This window comes from Diabrotica virgifera, chromosome 8 (assembly GCF_917563875.1).
Source record: "Diabrotica virgifera virgifera chromosome 8, PGI_DIABVI_V3a".
In the NCBI taxonomy this organism is placed as follows: Eukaryota; Metazoa; Arthropoda; class Insecta; order Coleoptera; family Chrysomelidae; genus Diabrotica; species Diabrotica virgifera.
In genome coordinates, this window is record NC_065450.1 from 208,520,761 (window position 1) to 208,535,136 (window position 14,376).

Genomic DNA, 14,376 nt, shown 5'->3' on the forward strand with positions numbered 1-14,376 from the left:
AAAAATACAAATATAATTCTGAATGACCAACTTGAGACAAACAGCTCCCCACTCCTCAACCTGTTCAGTTAGAGATTTAAAAATGCATACATATGTATATTAAAATAAATCACTTGAGCAAGGCATTCTGCCGAAACAGCTGTTGTCTCATAGTTTTATAATAAATTTTGCGGAAGTATAGAAAATACAATTTTTCGGTTTTATTGTTAAATAAAATGAACTTCCATCAAACAACGGTCGAATCCATCAACTAATTAGAATTATTTATAAATCCCTTGTTTTTTTGCCATCCGGATTACTCTTTATTGATTATTCCTTCAACAGCAACAAGAGAGGTTATAAAGCAAATACCTGTATCAATATACAAATACAAATGTAATTGTATCCCGGTAAACAGTAAATACAAATTAATTTATAATCAATTATTTTAATAATATCTATCTACCTGTCAAAAGCACTTCACGTCAAACGCCGCATAAAAGTGCAATTATTAATATTTACATTTTAAAAACATCGAGTGGAAATATAATGAAAGTATGTGTTTAGAATAGATGACACTTATATATACTTCACAACATAAATCGTTAAATTAAATTTTATTATTGCCTATATAAAATATTTTATATTTTATACATGAGATAATTTTATTATTCCGTCAGTAAAGCTTGGCGTTTCGTCTTTTTTATGTTTTTGATAGTTGCTGCGACAACGATATACAGAATAGATTAATAAACTCTTTTCGATTACGCATTTAAGTGTAAAATAAAATGTAAATTTTGTTTTGTTATCAATTTCGGAGCTGTTGAAGCATGCTTCAATATCTCCTAATAGTTCTGTTTTAGACCAATTAAAATCTTTATTACACTTTGTCAAAATTAAGAATCACTTAGTTCTGAAAATCCTGCATTCAGCACAACATTATACCCAAAAAATCTACCGATAATTGTCTTAGTATGACAAGTAAAGTCGACCTCTATACAGATTGATTAGTGTGATAAAGCTCAGTAGATCCGCTGTAGTAATAGATCATAGCAATAAAAGTGAATAACAAAACTTGAAGCCAACTTTGATTTTCACTTTACAAAATTAGTTAGAATGTTATAGGGTATTCTATAAAATAGTGACAGACCAAACTTTTAATTTTTTAAATGAGACATCGTATATTTTATTTTTTATTCGAAATCTTCTTAACTTCCTTATGACAAAAATATAAAGGTTTGTTATGTTATATAGGGTATTTACGAAGTTATAACCAATTTTCTATGACAATCGTAACAAGTTCAGCTCCATGTATAAATTAAAATAAACTCTGAAAAACGAAAATTTCTCGAAAACTAACAAATTTAGACATAGGAAATATTATACAAAAATTAAAGTACGGTAATGGTATTTTTCGATAGTGACATAAAATACATGGTGGTCCATTTTAAATTTATGAAAAAAAGATTGTACTTGCGTTTTGACTCACCCTGTATTCGTTATAAAGAAAATTAGCACCATCAACCGTCCTTAAAAATTTTTAAAATCAATAAAGAAATATGGTACCAGTAAACCATTGCTCTTCTGCTTATTTTTATTTATACAGGGAGTTGAACTTGTTACGCTTTTCATAGAAAATTGGTTATAGCTTTGTAAATACCCTGCATAACATAACAAACCTTTAAATTTTTGTGAAGGGAAAGTTAAGAAGATTTACAATATAAAAGAAAATATAGTGTGTTCTATTAAAAAAAACATAAGTTTGCTCTGCCACTATGTTATCTAACAAACTGTAACATTCTAACTAATTTTGTAATTAAAGCTCAAAGTTGACTACAATTTTTGTTATTAAGTTTTATTGCTATCACCCTGTAGTAATTGGGTCCTACAGCCTCTGACGCATCCCACATTTCGACCCTTTCGGTCCATTCCTTCCCATTTATGGCTCTAACTATCATTATTCCACTAATTCTTTTTCTCTACTCTAACGCTGGCCTTCCTCTCCTTCTATTCCGTGTAACATTAGTTTAAGACTTATTTTGGCCGTCGTTCATCTTTCATTCCTAGTCTTGGACAGTAATATTAATACTGTTTTACTTGATATAATTCCGATTAGTTCGTCCGACCTAAACTACTGCTCCCATTGGTCAATTAACGTGCGCGTCAAGTCAACAGCAATAGTCTTTTTCTGAACTACAGGTAGTTCCTGGTCCAAAATTGTTACCATCAGAGGAAGGACGTGCTCCCATGCTTTTTAGGTTACGAAAAATCGTTTCATCGTGTCCAACATTAAAAGTTAATGCAAATTATCAAGAAACTGGATATAGACCAAAAATACATATAATAAGATGCATTGAAAACTTGTACGGGTATCAAACGGCACAATTAAAAATAGACAATACTATATCCAGATCCATACATATAAGAAGGGGTGTTTGACAGGGATGTGTGCTTTCTCCTCCTTTATTTAATATTTATTCGTAAGCCATTTTTCAAGAGCCTTTGGAAAAGATGCACCGATGGGAATCAAAGTGAATGAAATATTGATCAACAACATACGATATGCTGATGATGGTTTTTTAATTTGTGACAACATAGTCGATATTCAACAACTTGTCACTATAATCGGAGAATACACTAAGCGAATGGAATTAGAGAGTAATACCAAAAAGACCAAATTCATGATCACATCCAGAAACTTGGGTGCACGTGAAAAGACTACCATACACTGAATATCAAGTCCATTGAAAAAGTGATCAAATTTAAATACCTGGGAACGTGGTTTTTGAACCAACTGGGCATCGGACAAGGAAGTAAAATGTCGCATTGAGCAAGCTCGACAAGCTTTCGTAAAATGCAGGAACGTATTGACCTGTTCAGAGTTCGATCTTCAACTGAGACTGGACACTCAAAACAAGGGATCTGGGTTACATGATGCAAAATGATAAATACCAGTTCCAACAACTTATAATCGAGGGAAAAATTGAAGGAAAGAGTGGAATGGGACGCATGAAAATGTTATAGGGCTGGATCCCTGGATGGGCAGGGATTAACGGCATACAATCTCTGATACATATTGCAAGAAACAGAGAGTTAATGGAAAATGTGATCGCTAACATCCATTAGTGGATTTGCATCTGAAGAAGAAGGTAGTTCCGTAAGTTCTACGAATCCAATCAAACTGGGTTTTACAGATCAGACTAGTTATATTCTTTCATCTCCTCGTAACTTTCATTTTTTTAGACACGTCTCTCTATGAAGATCTTAATATTAGATCTAACCACAGAACAGATAGTCGTTTCTCCTTCTTGTTAATGGATCAACAAACTTACGTCCCAAGCGGAGACTTGTCGCCTTTCTGTCGTTAATTAAATTCTTTCTGGAAGATATCTATGCACAAATTATACATTATTCCTACTTACGAGTAATTCTTAGTTAGTAGGAAGAATGTATAATAAGCAGCTAGTAATATTCCAACCAAAAATATTAGCCATTAATTTTTGGATACAAACTTTAAGATTTTTTATTTTGTTCTTTTCTTGCAGCTTTTTAATTTAGTTTAATTTTAACTATTCTGTATATCGTAACATATTATCATACTGACCAAACACATCGGTTCATTTAATTTATAATTAAATACAAATTTTTTATTTGGCAGTTTAAATTTATATCTATATTTTACACCATTTGGATGTGCGCTATATAGAGATATTGATAATGTAACGGTACTGTATAATGAGCTGTAACATAATAATGTATAGAGCAGTAACACAACTCTACCTATATGCGACACTAGGTAAAAAAGAGTTAAATTAAAATAATTCAAAGTATTCTAAAATACGGCTGTTTATGCTATAATACCATTAACAAAACATGTTAGTAAAAAAAACACTTGACTACATTCAAAATATAAAAGCTTGAGATTAATTTTAGGTACCACAAGAACCAGACCAGTAAGTATCTTAAAAGTTGTGGCTAATTATCTACCCTTAAGCCAACGAAGAAAACTCCTGTCACTACATTGCGTTACAAGAATATCAGCAAACAAAAGCAACAATTAATTGCAGAATGTATCTCCGATAATTACAAAAACATTGCAAGAAAGGTGTTACCTTTTCGTGAACGAATACAAATCTATTGGTTGTCTCTATACACACTATAGATGATAAAATCTCCAAAAATAGATACGTCTCCAAAATAGCTCCCCAAACATTCCACACATCCTTTCCGTATCCATCAAGCTTTTAAAAATTCAATATTTAAATACTTAACAACCCATCAAATATTTACTCATGATTCCAAATTTGATGAGCAGTCTATCCTCTGGGAGGGTTGACGTGGGGGGGATATGACATGTCGACAGTGCTTCTCATAAGCCGTCCCCAACGAGCGATAAATTCATTTCTTTTCCTTCACTATATTTTCTTACCTTAGTACTGAAATCCATCCCTTTTTTCAACCAAATCCTTTGGAAACACATAATCTATATATCCCTCTTTCACTATAATATTTACAATCCGGACAAAGAAAATTACCATTTTTATTATCCAAAATACAATGGTTTACAGAAGTCCCTAACCTTTGCTTGGTGAATATCACTAAAAAACTATATTTCATAGGAATTTAAGAGAGAATTATGGTGGTATTATCTTAAAAACACTATACTTAAGCAGAAAAAGTAGCATACGAAGCAAAATTGCACCTTTATAGTAATTAAAAGGCTTGAGATTAGGCAAATTATGGTTTTTCAACCTTTGTTTACACATAGCAATATGACAGTCGAGATATCACCTTAAAATCCCTTCGTATTTTTCTATATTTAAACTATATTTACGTATTATATATACATAGTCCGTCCGCTATAACTTTTGTATGGTTACCATAAAACCATACAACTGCCAAGTTCTTTAAAATGGTTTACTCGTTCTATCTCATCTCCATCACTTGGACTATGATACATTAGTTATTTAAATTGATCTGCACATTTTAAAATAGTATAAACCACAAAATAAAATATACCAGACGGAACCGATACTCAATTATTTTGTTAGTAAAACAGTTGTCAGTTTTATGTAGTTTTAGCCGTGTCTATTATAGCAACAAAAGCACCACAGCAGTGTATGGCTGTTGATAAAGCAGACTAAAATGTAGCGAACCGTTCGACAACATGCCAATTGTTAACTACTATGTTTTAAAGCGGTTTTTAAACTTGTCAAAGGGCTTAAAAGTATTTTTCAATTCAGACATCACAAGAACCAACGACAATACGTTTGTTTCAATATCGGCATTGACTGGGATCGATTGTAGTAGTAAATGAATAATGACCGGTTTGCTGTTTTTTGTTGGAGCTTTGTATATTATCCCCAATTTTGATTAATGCTCTAATTGTGTCATGGAAATGTGATGAATATGGAGAATGTTTTTTTAATTTGATGGAGTCGGTGTTGTTTTCCGGTGCATTTTAGAAAAGTTGCTCTGAATGTTAAACAGTAGTGGAGACACAGTTTCATCATCATGGCATCTACACTTGTAGCGGAGTGATTGCCGCCCGATTTGGGCTCTTGCGATACAATTTTTCTCCCTTCGTTCTTTTTTTGCTTATTAATTGATACCTATTCTGTAACTATCATCTTCTTAAGGTCCTCGACTATCTGGTTCTCCCATCTAGTTTTGGGTCTTCCTCGTGGTCTGCCTGATACAGGTCTCCATTTGGTAATTTTTTTGATAACGGCTTCTGGATTTCTCCCTTCTATATGTCCCATCCATCTGAGTCTCTGTACCGTGATAAACCTGACGATGTCTTCTCCTTTCAGAAGTTCTCTTACTTCGTGGTTCACGAGTTTTCTAAATTCATTATTACCTAAGTTTAGTAGGCCTGCTATCCTCCGAATTATTTTCCTCTCTAGGATCAGTAGAATCCTTAATCTTTCTTCCTCTTTCTGTGTCGAGACACATTATTTCAGCACCGTATGTGATTACTGGTCTAACTGCTGCTCTGTTAATTTTCAGTTTAGTACTCTGAGTAAGACCCGAAGAACTGGACACTTTAGATGAAGGTGAAGGAACAGAAATACTAAAATCAGAAATACAACATGATATAAAATTGGCAAAAAACAAGAAAGCCGTTGGTCCCGACAACATACCTACAGAAATGTTAAAGCTCATAAATGAGGAAAACATTGGAATACTAGTCAAACTTTTCAATGATGTTTATTCGACTGGTGATATCCCTGAAGATTGGTTAAAGTCCGAATTCATAACCCTACCAAAAAAACAACGTCCGAAAAACTGTAGCGACTATAGAATGATAAGCCTTATGTGCCACACCTTGAAAATCTTTCTACGTATCATCCACAGTAGAATCAGAGATAAATGTGAAGAAGACCAGGATGAAACACAATTTGGCTTCAGAAATGGACTGGGAACCCGGGACGCACTCTTTGCACTAAATGTGTTATTGCAGAAATGCCGAGATCAAAGGAAAGACGTCTTTGCTGTATTTGTTGACTATGAGAAGGCCTTTGATCGAGTACAGCATCACAAATTAATTAAAATATTAAAGGATAAAGGAGTTGATAGTCAAGGTGTGCGAATCATAGAAAAATTATACTGGCGTCAAACAGCGACAGCTTGCATAAATGGAAAATTAACAGAAATATGCAAAATACAAAGAGGTGTCAGACAGGGTTGTATACTGTCCCCACTGTTGTTTAATTTGTATTCAGATAGAATATTTAAAGAAGCGCTGCATAATTTGGAATGGGGTGTGAAGGTTAATGGAATTCTGATAAATACAATCAGATATGCAGACGATACAGTTATTTTAAGTGATGATATGAATGGATTACAACACCTTTTAAATGCCATTGACACAGTGGGAAGAGAGTTTGGCCTAAATATAAACTGTTCAAAAACAAAATACATGGTATTTAGCCGTTTGGCCCATCAAGATTCACGTTTAGATGTTGATGGTCATATAATTCAAAGAGTACCCAGTTTTAAATATATTGGTTGCCATATTACTGAACAACTAGATCCAGATAAAGAGATAAAATGTAGAATCGAGATAGCCCTCACGACATTTTTAAAAATGAGGTCATTCTTCTGTAATGATACCTTGCAACTTCAACTTCGAAAGCGCATGATTAAATGCTACATTTGGTCAGTCCTCTTGTATGGTGTCGAAGCATGGACATTAAAAATATCCACCATTAACCGTTTGGAGGCCTTTGAAATGTGGCTGCACAGACGTATTCTGAAAATACCATGGACGGCTATGCTGACAAATGTGGCAGTCCTTAAGAGAGCAAATGCTACCCGCGAGCTGCTTGATAACATCAAATATAGAAAGATGGCCTATTTTGGACACGTAGTAAGGGGAGGCCGGTATAATATTCTTCAACTTATTATGATGGGTAAAATCGAAGGACGCAGAGGAATTGGTAGAAGGCAGGCCTCTTGGTTGAAGAATATCCGGGAGTGGACAGGAATAAAGGAAGCAGAACACCTATTTAGAATAGCTCGAGACAGAGACAGTTTCGCCATGTTAATCGCCAACGTCAAGGGGACTTGATAGGGCACGTTAAGAAGAAGAATCTGAGTAAGCTCCTTAACTTTGAGGAAGTTGTATTTCCAGTAGGTTCCGTTTCCTGCCTGGCTTCTTTCATTAATTATGATGCTTCTATCATTAGTTCCATTAATTGAGACCCCAAGATATCTAGAGTGTTCTACCTTTTCAAACTCATATTCACCAATATTTAAACTGGTCGTATTAATTAGATTTTTTCTTGAGCATAGTAGGTATTTTGTTTTGTTTTTGTTTATTGTTAAGCCCCTCTGGGTTGCTTCCGTACTAAACTTCGTAAATTCTTTTTTTAAACTGTTTAGGTTTCTGCTTTTTAATGCTATGTCGTCAGCATACGCCACAAGTCGCAACGTCGATGTTATAATTTGTACATTTTATTTCTGTAGCTCTTATTGTTTCATCTGTGGCGACATTAAATAGTGACCTTGATAGAGAGTCGCCTTGTCGTACTTCACTGGCTATTTCTATATTTTTGGTGATTCCGTTATCTGTTATTATTGCTGCAGTAAATCCTTCCATTGTAATTATCGTAAGCTTTATAAGTTTCATTGGTGTATCTAGGTTTTCCATGTCTTCTATTAGGTTGGATCTTGTTAAGCTGTCAAAGGCTTGCTTGAAATCTATGAAAACGATGTATAAGGTGGATATCATGTTCGTACCATTTATCAATTGATTGTGTGATTATTTGTACTGCGTCTGTTATTGACTTTCCCTATCTAAATCCGTGCTGGTAGTCTCCTGTTTTAGTTTCAACGTATTTTGAGAGTTTTTTTCTCCAGTTTTCCACTCTTCGGGTATTCTTTCTTCTTTCTAAATCCTTATCAATAGGTAGTATATTTTCCGTTGTTGTTTTTCTCCGCTTAGGGATTAAAAGTATTTTTCAATTCAGACATCACAAGAATGACAATACGTTTGTTTCAATATCGGCATTGACTGGGATCGATTGTAGTAGTAAATGAATAATGATCCGTTTGATGTTTTTTGTTGGAGCTTTGTATGTTATTCCCAATTTTAATTAATGCTCTTTGTCGTGGAAATGTGATGAATATGGCGAATGTTTTTTTAATTTTATGCCGTCGGTGTCGTTTCCGGTGTATTTTAGAAAAGTTGCTCTGAATGTTAAACAGTAGAAGAGACACAGTTTATTTTCACTAATTATCTAGCTTTGCGTTTTGTTCGTATAACAAAAATGTATTTTTAGTACAAATTATATAAACAATAAGATAATTATGCAATCTATACTACAAACATAACAATCGTAGCAAAAAAAACAGACAATACACTAACAATTATTTTAAAAAAACTCATAAACGTCGATGGTGAAGTAACTCAAATAGATTTTAGACTTTTTCGACTGAAACACATAGGAAAATATAACTAAAAGTAAATACCCTTTTTCATCTCCTTTTTTTGTATAGAAAGACTCTCTGTTTTTCAATGTACCTCCAGTAAGTTCCATAGATTTCGTGGTCTTCCCACTGATAGGCTTCCTAGATTTACTACTCTATTTGTTATCATTGGGCTTATATATTTTTCTCTTCTTCTTCTTCGTTTTGTATAGACATGACTCTGTCTATTTTTACAATGTGCCTCTAGTAGGTTATCGTTCCATCATTTTCGTGGTCTTCCACTTCCATCGTCTTTAGCTGTCCTTGCTACTTCATTTGTTGTTATTCGGCTTATGTGGTCATTACATCCTATTCTTCTGTTTCTTACCCAGTTATTAATGTTGTCCACCTTGCACCTCCGTCGTATATCTGTACTTTTGACTATGTCCCATAGAGTTTTAGCATTGATTTTTCGAAGGGTTTTCATTTCCGCTAATTCGAGCAATCTTTTTGTCCTCTCTGTGTCTGGTCGTATTTCTGCCGCGTATGTCATTATTGGTCTTATAACTGTTTTGTAAATTATATCTTTCATTTCTTTTCCGATATTTTTATTTCTCCATATTGTGTCAATTAGGCAACCTGCGGCTCTGCTTGCTCTATTCACTTAATCTTCCAATTCTGTTTCGAACCTTCCGTAGCTAGATTGTGTGATGGCTAGATATTTAAACTCCATCACTTGTTCTATTATCTGACTTTCCAGCTCCAATTTACATCTTATTGGATTTGCTGTTATAACCATTTATTCTGTCTTTTTTGGGGAAATTAACATGTTAAATTTGTGCAGTATACGTTGTAAATCAACTTCACTTGGAGAGATTAGTATTGCATCGTCTGCGTATAGCAGATTATTTAAGTTGTTTTTCTCCCAGTTGGTATCCTTTTTTAGTTCTTACTTTTTTATTATTTTACCGATGATCAGGTTGAACAATAAAGGACTCAAAGAATCCCCCTATCTTATGCCATTGCCAGCTTCGATCGGGTCAGTTAGTTCATCTTCCACTTTTACTTTTATTCTGCTGTTCTTGTAGATGTTTTCGATCGTTTTAATCATTCCTAGAGGTACCTCTCTTGAGTGAAACAAATGGATAATGTCCTTTAATTTGACCCTGTCAAATGCTTTCTTAAGGTCCACGAAATATAAATACGCCGGTTTGTTGTATTCTATCGATTTCTCTTAAACTTGCCTCATTACAAATATAGCGTCAGTGTATGATATTCCCGGCCTAAAACCTTGTTGTTCTTCTGCTAATGTTATAATTGGGCTTATATGATTGTTACATTTTACTTTTCCCTTTATTACCTAGTCCATGATGTTCTTCACTTTACAGTCTCCACTCTCTCGTATATCTGTATCTCTAGTTCGGTTCCATAGTGTCTTACCATCTATTCTTCTAATGGTTTTCATCTCTGATGTTTATAAACATCTTTTTGCTTAAGTTGTGTCGAATCGTGTTTTTGCTGAGTCCGTTTGCTCTATTTACTTGATCTTCCACTCATGTTTAGAGCTTTCCGTAGCAAGATAGTGTGATACCTATATATTTAAAGCATTTTGTCTTTTTTGAGGAAATTAACGTGTTAAATATTCTGGCCGTTATATTAAATTGGTGTAGTGTATCTCTCATTTGGTATCATTTTTTCGTCCTTATCCTTTTTATTATTTCATCCATAATCCGGTTGAACAATATAAAACACAGGAAATCTGTCCTATCCCATTACCATCTTCAATTTCTAGAGTTCTAATAAAGATTTTCCATTGTTTAGATTATTCCAAAAGTATCACTCTTGCCTACAATAATTACACAACGTCCGTTTAATATGACCCTGTCAAATGCTTTTTTAGTGTCCACGAAATATAAATACTGCTGAAGTTAAACATGGTTATACAAGCCTTGAAGACGATCTAAGTCAAGGATGTTCAAAAACAGCAACAACACCAGAAATCGTAGACAAAATACAGAAAAAATATCGTATTGAAAAATCGTTTAGTGACTGAACGGGATTTATTACAAGCCCTAGGCATCATTGAGTAGTATAAGCAATATTTTGACTGATGTATTGGGTTTCAAAAAGCTGTGTTCACAATGTATACAGCACTCGATAACAATGGAACAAAATCACATCCGAATGTAACTTCCACAGCAACATTTAGATCCTTCTCTAAAGGATACAGTGGATCGCGTGCATTAATTTATCACTATGAATGAAACTTGGGTCTATCACCATGATCCTGAATCAAAACAAGAGGTTTAATAGGTGGCGTGAACCTGATTTTTAAAGTTATATTTCTTTAGACACAAGGGTGAATTTTTACATTCCCTGGCGCATGCGCACACCGACAGTATGGTATTAAATAGTCGTTACATCTTTGAAGTTATGTAGCGCAAATAAGGTGTGCGTGAAAAGAATATATTATTAGTGTTTTTAGTAAATATATTTATTATAATTTTTATGTCTGTGGATTTGTCTTCCCCCTTATAAGTATTATTGAAAATGTTTATGTTCAATTAACGTATCTGTCACTGTGATTGTAATTATGTCCGAGAGATGATCTACTGAATACAAAAGCGGTGCTAGGAATCGAGTGGTCCCCTGTTCGAATCCTGAAAAAGTCATATCCTTTTTTTTTTTTAATTTTTGCTATTCTTTTTGTTATTTCTAAAATTAGTTTAATATTTAAAAACAATACAAAAAACTGTTTAAAGTAGATAGGTATATTGATTTCGTTGAAATCATAATATGAAGTTAGATTATATTATACACACACATTCTTTTTTTAGCTTAGAGATAAGCTCGTGTCAAGAAGTCGACCAAGAAGGTATTAGCATCAGTTTTTTGGGATGCGAAAGGTTTATTTGTGGATTACAGGTAAAATAATACATTTCTAGTATTACTTAAGTCTTTTAAACCATTTTATACTAAAAATCCCGGTTGGCAGAAGAAAAATGTGTTTTTATCAGTGCTGTGCACCGTCTCATGTGAGCATTTGGCAATGGCTAAAATCCATGAATTAAAGTTTGAATTTTTGGAGCTTCCACCTTATTCACCATATTTTGCTTCTAGAGACTTTTATCTGTTTTAATACCTAAATAAAAATCATGTGTGGAAAGCGTTTTTATCCAGCAATGAAATCATAACAGTTTTGGAAGCATATTTTGCAGCCCTGCTAGATTCAGGGGTAGAATTCTTAAATTGAATCGGATGGAATCTCGTTAGGACAAGCGTATTCATATTCTTCTTCCTCTTTATAAGCATATCTGCTTGTTCATTGGCGGATTAATATCTCTATGGAAGGTTGTCACTCCATCTTTTGTGCGGTCGGCGGATACTTCTTCTACCGAATGGTGATTTATCTCTTGCTATTTTGACCACACGTGTTTACCCCATTCTGGTTATGTGGTTATTCTATTCTTTTTTTCTATTTATTGTCCATTCGTTTATACATTGTACTTTATATTGTCTTCTAATATCTTCGCTCCTCTTTCGATATCTCAATGTATTTTCTGTAATTCTTCTCAGTACTCTCATCTCTGCCGTTTCCAGTAGTCTTTGTGTTGTGGCTGTATCGGGTCTTGTTTCTGATGCATATGCCATTATTAGTCTTACACTGGCTTTATAAATTCTTGACTTCATCTCAGTATTAATATGACGGTTTTGCCATATTATAATGTTATTAAGGCATCCTAACAATATATTTGCTTTTTGTACCTGATTTCTCACTTCTTTGTCTAGGTCTCCGTAACTTGACAATGTAATTCCAAGGTATTTTACTTCCATTATTTGTTCAAGATTGATACCATCAATTTCTATTTTGCATCTGATTGGTTCTTTACTGATTACTATTGTTTTGGTTTTGTGAGATGAAATTGTCATATTAAATTCTTTTGCTTTTATGTTAAATATGTGGACTAATCTTTGCAGACTATCTTCATCTTGACGTTTTTGATGATATCATCTATGATTAAATTGAAAAGCATAGGACTCAATGAGTCTCTCTGTCTTATTCCGCTGCCTATATCTATAGGTTGTGTAAGTTTTCCATCTATTCTGACATCCATTTTGTTGTTTGATAGATGTTCTCAACAGTTTTTATGATATTTAGAGGGAATTCTCTATTATACAGAAGATGGATTACATTTTTGAATCTTACCCTGTCAAATGCTTTCTTTAAGTCAATCAGACCTAGAAATGCTGGTCTATTATACTCTAGTGATTTCTCAGAAATTTGCTTTATTACGAATATTGCATCTCTACACGATATTCCAGTACGAAAACCCTGTTGTTCATCTGCGAAACTTATCCTCTGATTCATTACGTCTTGTAAGATTTTAGTTGGAAGTTTTAGGGTAGTATTTAACAAGTTGATACCTATGTAGTTCTCTGGCTGCTTTTTATCTCCTTTTTTGAATAGTAGAATTAGTTCGTTCGTTCTCCATTCTTCCGGTATTTTATTGTATTTTATGATTTTGTTAATTGTTCTGTCATTGCTGCTCCACAATACTTCAGTGATCCGTTTGGTATTCCATCCTTACCTGCAGCTTTTCTCTTCTTCAGCTTTTCGAGTGTTTTTCGTACTTCCTGTGCACTTATATTAACATCTTCATTTGTGGTAATTTCTGGTGTTTCCGGTTCTAGCATCATTTGTTCTTCCTCTGCATGGAGCTTTTTTAGTAAGTCAATCCGTGTATCCGTTTCTATGTGTTTTGGCAACTTTAGTTCCTTTACCTCCGTTCTTTGACCTCTTATAAAGCGCCATATTTCCTTTTGGAGACCATAAAATTCATGTTCCATTTCTTTCGAACAACGTTTCCAGTGATCATTTTTTATTCTTCTTACTACTGAATGTGTTTCGTTTCTTATAGTTTTATAATTATCGTATGCCTCTTGTGTTTTAGTTGACATGTATTTTAGGTAAGATTTTTTCTTCTCTTTTTATTTTTCCTTCACTTCTGTACAAAACCATGGAGTTCTTCGTCTGTAATATTCGGGGAGACTATATTAAATAATAAAGTATATTTCAAATCATAATGTGTTTTAGTGTCAAAAATTATTAAACAACCTAATACATGGCTAGTATATATTTTACTAAAAACAAATAAACTTTCTGTAAATGCAGAATTTACATTTGGATTTTCCTACCAGCATTACAGTAATTTAAAACGCGGAACGTGGAGTTTTTTGTTTCGAATCGACATATTTAGCGTTCTGATCCTGTTTTCGAGCGTGGAAAACAAACACGAGGCTACTAGACGGCGATCAGAGCGACGAGGCCGTTCAGAAAAGTATTCGGGACGAGCGACAGGATCATTTTTAATTATCTTTTCTGTGTTGGCGGCAGCACGAACCTAAAATTGCATCGTCATGCCTGAAAAATCCGATTTGCGTCCATTAATACCAGTTGTGATATGACTGTGAATAAACTGGCAC